The sequence below is a fragment of the Coregonus lavaretus genome (assembly GCF_964263955.1).
Source record: "Coregonus lavaretus genome assembly, contig: HAP1_SCAFFOLD_2026, whole genome shotgun sequence".
Classification (NCBI taxonomy): Eukaryota; Metazoa; Chordata; class Actinopteri; order Salmoniformes; family Salmonidae; genus Coregonus; species Coregonus lavaretus.
In genome coordinates this window covers 56,501-62,500 of record NW_028163734.1, presented here as the reverse complement: position 1 = coordinate 62,500, position 6,000 = coordinate 56,501, and the positions used below count along the sequence as shown (strand labels likewise).

Sequence of the window (6,000 nt, the reverse complement as noted above, 5' to 3'; positions counted from 1 at the left end):
GAGACAGGCGGACAGACAGAGAGACAGACAGAGACAGGCGGACAGACAGACAGACAGACTGAAAGAGAGACAGACAGACAGACAGACAGACAGACAGACAGACAGACAGACAGACAGACAGACAGACAGACAGACAGACAGACACAATAGAGAGACAGACGGACAGACAGACAGACAGACCGAAAGGGAGACAGACAGAGGGACAGACAGAGACAATAGAGAGACAGACGGATAGACAGACAGACAGTGGAGAAACATCCTGAGGCCAAAACAACCACAGCCATGTCACTCACTGGCCCTTCCCTCTGTCTCTTACTGTGGTTTAAATATTGCCTCACAATGCACCCAAACAACATTATATGGTAGAGATGAATGTATGTGGTTTAAATGTTCTCCATCTGTGTCTGATTTGATTTCATGTCCTGATTTGATTTGATTTAGTAGGATCCCCATTAGCCTTACTGGGGTCCGACACATAACATAACATTCATAACAGACAAAATACTTTACTTCTCACTCTGTTTTTCAGGGAGATTTTCACCCCCCCCCCCCTCTCCCCCCCTCTACAGGGTTTGTCAGATAGCTCATTGATTTCCCATGTCCTTGTAGTGAACCTTTCAAAAGGTGAGAGAGAGAGAGAGAGAGAGAGAGAGAGAGAGAGAGAGAGAGAGAGAGAGAGAGAGAGAGAGAGAGAGAGAGAGAGAGAGAGAGAGAGAGAGAGAGAGAGAGAGAGAGAGAGAGAGAGAGAGAGAGAGAGAGAGAGAGAGAGAGAGAGAGAGAGAGAGAGAGAGAGAGAGAGAGAGAGAGAGAGAGAGAGAGACAGAGAGAGAGAGAGAGAGAGAGAGCTCAAAGACATTGCTCCTGCATTTTTAACAAAATATATAGATTTAGAGTTAGATAAAGTAGGATTTTTTGGCAGGGACATATACAGGATGCTAACCTCCACAACATAACCTTCATTCCAAACCAAAACTCCAAACCTACAACCTGATTTTGGACGGAATTACCTGGAAAGTTTTCTACTACCAAGGATTACTATTCTCAAACTATACAGCAAATGCTCTGGCAAACAAACAGAAACCTGAAAACACCATCCAACCTGGAACTGAGTGAGTAATGTTTAGTATGAAGCTATTTTTCACTTTCAAAAACCAAGAAGAAAAATACATTACAATGATATATTTTATTTTATAAGGACTGAATGCTAAGGCTACCAAGCTTAAGCTTACTTGACAAAGAGATACAATTTCAATTAGCACTGACGTGTGAAGTGAGAGGTGTCAAAGCCCCTGAGCCCAACAATGGCAGGAGAGTCGTACAGTCTACCCCAACCAAATGGAGAGGCCTTAGAAGCACCCCCCCACTGTTCAGAGGTCATTAAAATACAGTACCCTCTGAATGTAAAAAACGACAAGACACGAAAAGAGTACAAATTGAAACATCTTTTGGGGAAGCAGGAGACACTTTTTGCTGATTTGTATAAAAATGGGAACATAAGCAACCTTATCTTCCACACAGACCATCCCCTGGCATGGCACAGTGCTATACTAGCACACTACCCCTCTGTTAAGAGGGGGGGTGTTAGCGACGGGTGGAAACTCAGGATACTGGACAACGAGGACTCTGAGTCGTCTAATATTAATCTCTATAAATCTGGAACCGTTTTGGTTCAAGGCAACACCAAACAGTTCCAGCTGGACTTTCACCTAATCAAAGAAATAGCTCAGCAGGAGAAGCTCTCCCTTGAGAAAGATACCCCTACCCCGAGCGGGTCAGACCAGACCTCTTCATTAAATAACCCCACAGAGCAACCCCAAGCAGAAAGTCAACTTCCCAGCACAGAGTACTACTCCCTCATTGAAATGAAGGATAAATTCACCCAGCTGGAGGTAAGGCAGGTGGAGCTGGAACAGCAGGTGAACACACTCCAGTCAGCACAGACCCAGACAACAGTCCAGCACAACAACACCCCCTTAACTAGACCTGGAGAGCTGCAGGTAGAGAGAGACATGTCTGCACTCTGGACTGTGGTGAGACAACATCAACAGGAGAAAGAGCAGGAGCAGGAGAAGAACAGAGCACTAGAGGAGAGGATCAGAGTGCTGGAGGAGAAGGTGAGAACGATGACGGGTGACATAGAACAACCCATTAGAGAGCTGGCCACCCCCGCAGAGAAGCCAGCAGAACAGCCCACCTCAGATCCTGACCAAAGTCTCGACACCGCAGCAGAACAGTACACCCTAGACCCTGACCATAGCCTCGACATCACACACAGACAAACAAATGAAGAACCCCAAGCCCAGGGGATCCCAACCCCTCTGAGCAACCCCCCAGTCAGACACCCTGATAGCCCTCATGACGACCCCCCCACACCCACTGAGGACATACACAAGCCACAGATTGTACTCCTTATGGACTCAAACGGGAAATACATACAAGAAAATAAACTTTTTCCAAAACACACAGTGTCTAAACTCTGGTGTCCAAACACCCAGCGCGCCCTAGACCTTCTGTCTGAGGACCGACTAGGATCACCCAGCCACATCATAATACACACAGGCACAAACGACCTGAGAACACAGCAGGAAAGGGTGGCCACATCACTCAAGGGAGTGATAGAAAAAGCTTCTTCTACTTTCCCCAACGCACAAGTGGTTATCTCAACCCTGTTACCACGAAAAGACTTCCACCCTGCTACCATACAGCGGGTAAACGCAAGTATTTCCCGTGACTGTGCATCAAAACCAAATGTCTACCTGGCCCACCACTCCACCCTGGACGTGAACAGCCTTTATGACCAGGTCCACCTATACAAGGCAGCAGTGCCCACCTTCGCCCGGACCCTAAAGGATATCGCCCTCAACCGCAGACACAACACCTCACACAGGAGCAACAGATCAACAGACACCCCGCCCAGACCAGCGAGACACCCTCCCAGACCTGCGGGACCCCCCCCAGGACCTACACATAGAGGACCCCCGCAGAGAGGACCTACATCCAGACCACAGCACCATCAACCACATCTACACCCCCACCCCCACCAATTAACTCCCCCCCAAGTCAACCATGCCCACACCCCATTTAGGCCCCCTCAGATCAGACCTATGCCCCTCCTACCCACCCCAAGCCCCCCACTCCCACAAAGAGGGCCTCAACATGAAAGTCACACATACGCCCAGGCCGTGAGCAGGCAAACAGGCCCAACACCCACTCTTACACTAGCCCAAGCCAATGGCATGTACCAGATGCTCAGCAGGCTCTGCTCACACTTACTGGTCTGAGGCCAAACCACAAAACCAACAACATTAGACACTTTATGGAACACAAAGCCTTTACTATTTCATCCTGGAATATCCAAGGCCTGAGGTCATCTGCCTTTGGCCTAAAGACCAGGAATCTGGACTTCACTAAAGAAATCGGAAATACAGACATTGTCATCCTACAAGAAACATGGTATAGAGGAGACGGACCCACTGGTTGCCCTCTAGGTTACAGAGAGCTGGTAGTCCCATCCACCAAACTACCAGGTGTGAAACAGGGAAGGGACTCAGGGGGTATGCTAATTTGGTATAGAGCAGACCTAACTCACTCTATTAAATTAATCAAAACAGGAACATTTTACATTTGGTTAGAAATTCAAAAGGAAATTATCTCAACTGAGAAAAATGTCCTCCTGTGTGCTACCTATATCCCCCCACTAGAATCCCCATACTTTAATGAAGACAGTTTCTCCATCCTGGAGGGGGAAATCAATCATTTCCAGACCCAGGGACATGTACTAGTCTGTGGCGACCTAAATGCCAGAACTGGACAAGAACCTGACACCCTCAGCACACAGGGGGACAAACACCTACCAGGAGGTGACAGCATTCCCTCCCCCATATGCCCCCCTAGGCACAACTACGACAACATAACCAACAAAAACGGGTCACGACTCCTGCAGCTCTGTCTCACACTGGGTATGTACATAGTCAATGGTAGGCTTCGAGGGGACTCCTATGGTAGGTACACCTATAGCTCATCTCTTGGCAGTAGTACTGTAGACTACTTTATCACTGACCTCAACCCAGAGTCTCTCAGAGCGTTCACAGTCAGCCCACTGACACCCCTATCAGACCACAGCAAAATCACAGTCTACTTGAACAGAGCAATACTCAATCATGAGGCATCAAAGTCAAAGGAACTGAATAATATTAAGAAATGCTATAGATGGAAGGAAAGTAGTGTTGAAACCTACCAAAAAACAATTAGGAAACAACAAATTCAATCCATTCTAGACAACTTCCTGGACAAAACGTTCCACTGTAATAGTGAAGGTGTAAACTTGGCAGTAGAAAACCTAAACAGTATATTTGACCTCTCAGCTTCCCTATCAAATCTAAAAATCTCTAACAGAAAACCAAAGAAAAGTAATAACAGTGATAAATGGTTTGATGAAGAATGCAAAAACCTAAGAAAGAAATTGAGAAACCTATCCAACCAAAAACATAGAGACCCAGAAAACCTGAGCCTACGCCTTCACTATGGTGAATCACTAAAACAATACAGAAATACACTACGGAAAAAGAAGGAACAGCATGTCAGAAATCAGCTCAATGTAATTGAAGAATCCATAGACTCTAACCACTTCTGGGAAAATTGGAAAACACTAAACAAACAACAACACGAAGAGCTATCTATCCAAAACGGAGATGTATGGGTAAACCACTTCTCCAATCTTTTTGGCCCTATAACAGAGAACAAACAGCAAAACAATATACATGATCAAATGCAAATCTTAGAATCAACTATTAAAGACTACCAGAACCCACTGGATTCTCCAATTACATTGAATGAACTACAGGACAAAATACAAACCCTCCAACCCAAAAAGTCCTGTGGTGTTGATGGTATCCTCAATGAAATGATAAAATATACAGACCACAAATTTCAATTAGCTATACTTAAACTCTTTAACATCATCCTTAGCTCTGGCATCTTCCCCAATATTTGGAACCAAGGACTGATCACCCCAATCCACAAAAGTGGAGACAAATTTGACCCCAATAACTACCGTGGGATATGCGTCAACAGCAACCTTGGGAAAATCCTCTGCATTATCATTAACAGCAGACTAGTTCATTTCCTCAGTGAAAACAATGTACTGAGCAAATGTCAAATTGGCTTTTTACCAAATTACCGTACGACAGACCACGTATTCACCCTGCACACCCTAATTGACAAACAAACAAATCAAAACAAAGGCAAAGTCTTCTCATGCTTTGTTGATTTCAAAAAAGCTTTTGACTCAATTTGGCATGAGGGTCTGCTATACAAATTGATGGAAAGTGGGGTTGGGGGAAAAACATACAACATTATAAAATCCATGTACACAAACAACAAGTGTGCGGTTAAAATTGGCAAAAAACACACACATGTCTTTCCACAGGGCCGTGGGGTGAGACAGGGATGCAGTTTAAGCCCCACCCTCTTCAACATATATATCAATGAATTGGCGAGGGCACTAGAACAGTCTGCAGCACCCGGCCTCACCCTACTAGAATCTGAAGTCAAATGTCTTCTGTTTGCTGATGATCTGGTGCTTCTGTCACCAACCAAGGAGGGCCTACAGCAGCACCTAGATATTCTGCACAGATTCTGTCAGACCTGGGCCCTGACAGTAGATCTCAGTAAGACAAAAATAATGGTGTTCCAAAAAAGGTCCAGTTGCCAGGACCACAAATACAAATTCCATCTAGACACCGTTGCCCTAGAGCACACAAAAAACTATACATACCTCGGCCTAAACATCAGCGCCACAGGTAACTTCCACAAAGCTGTGAACGATCTGAGAGACAAGGCAAGAAGGGCCTTCTATGCCATCAAAAGGAACATAAAATTTGACATACCAATTAGGATCTGGCTAAAAATACTTGAATCAGTTATGGAACCCATTGCCCTTTATGGTTCTGAGGTCTGGGGTCCGCTCACCAACCAAGAATTCACAAAATGGGACAAACA

General features: G+C 45.5%; 1 protein-coding gene across 1 annotated transcript in view; it reads right to left on the bottom strand.

Moving 5' to 3' along the window:
• Positions 1 to 6,000, bottom strand: part of LOC311117826 (netrin receptor UNC5C-like) — a gene marked incomplete at both ends in the record, with an annotated part of 79,944 nt that overhangs the window by 24,750 nt on the left and 49,194 nt on the right. The gene's annotated exons all lie outside the window — the stretch shown is intronic.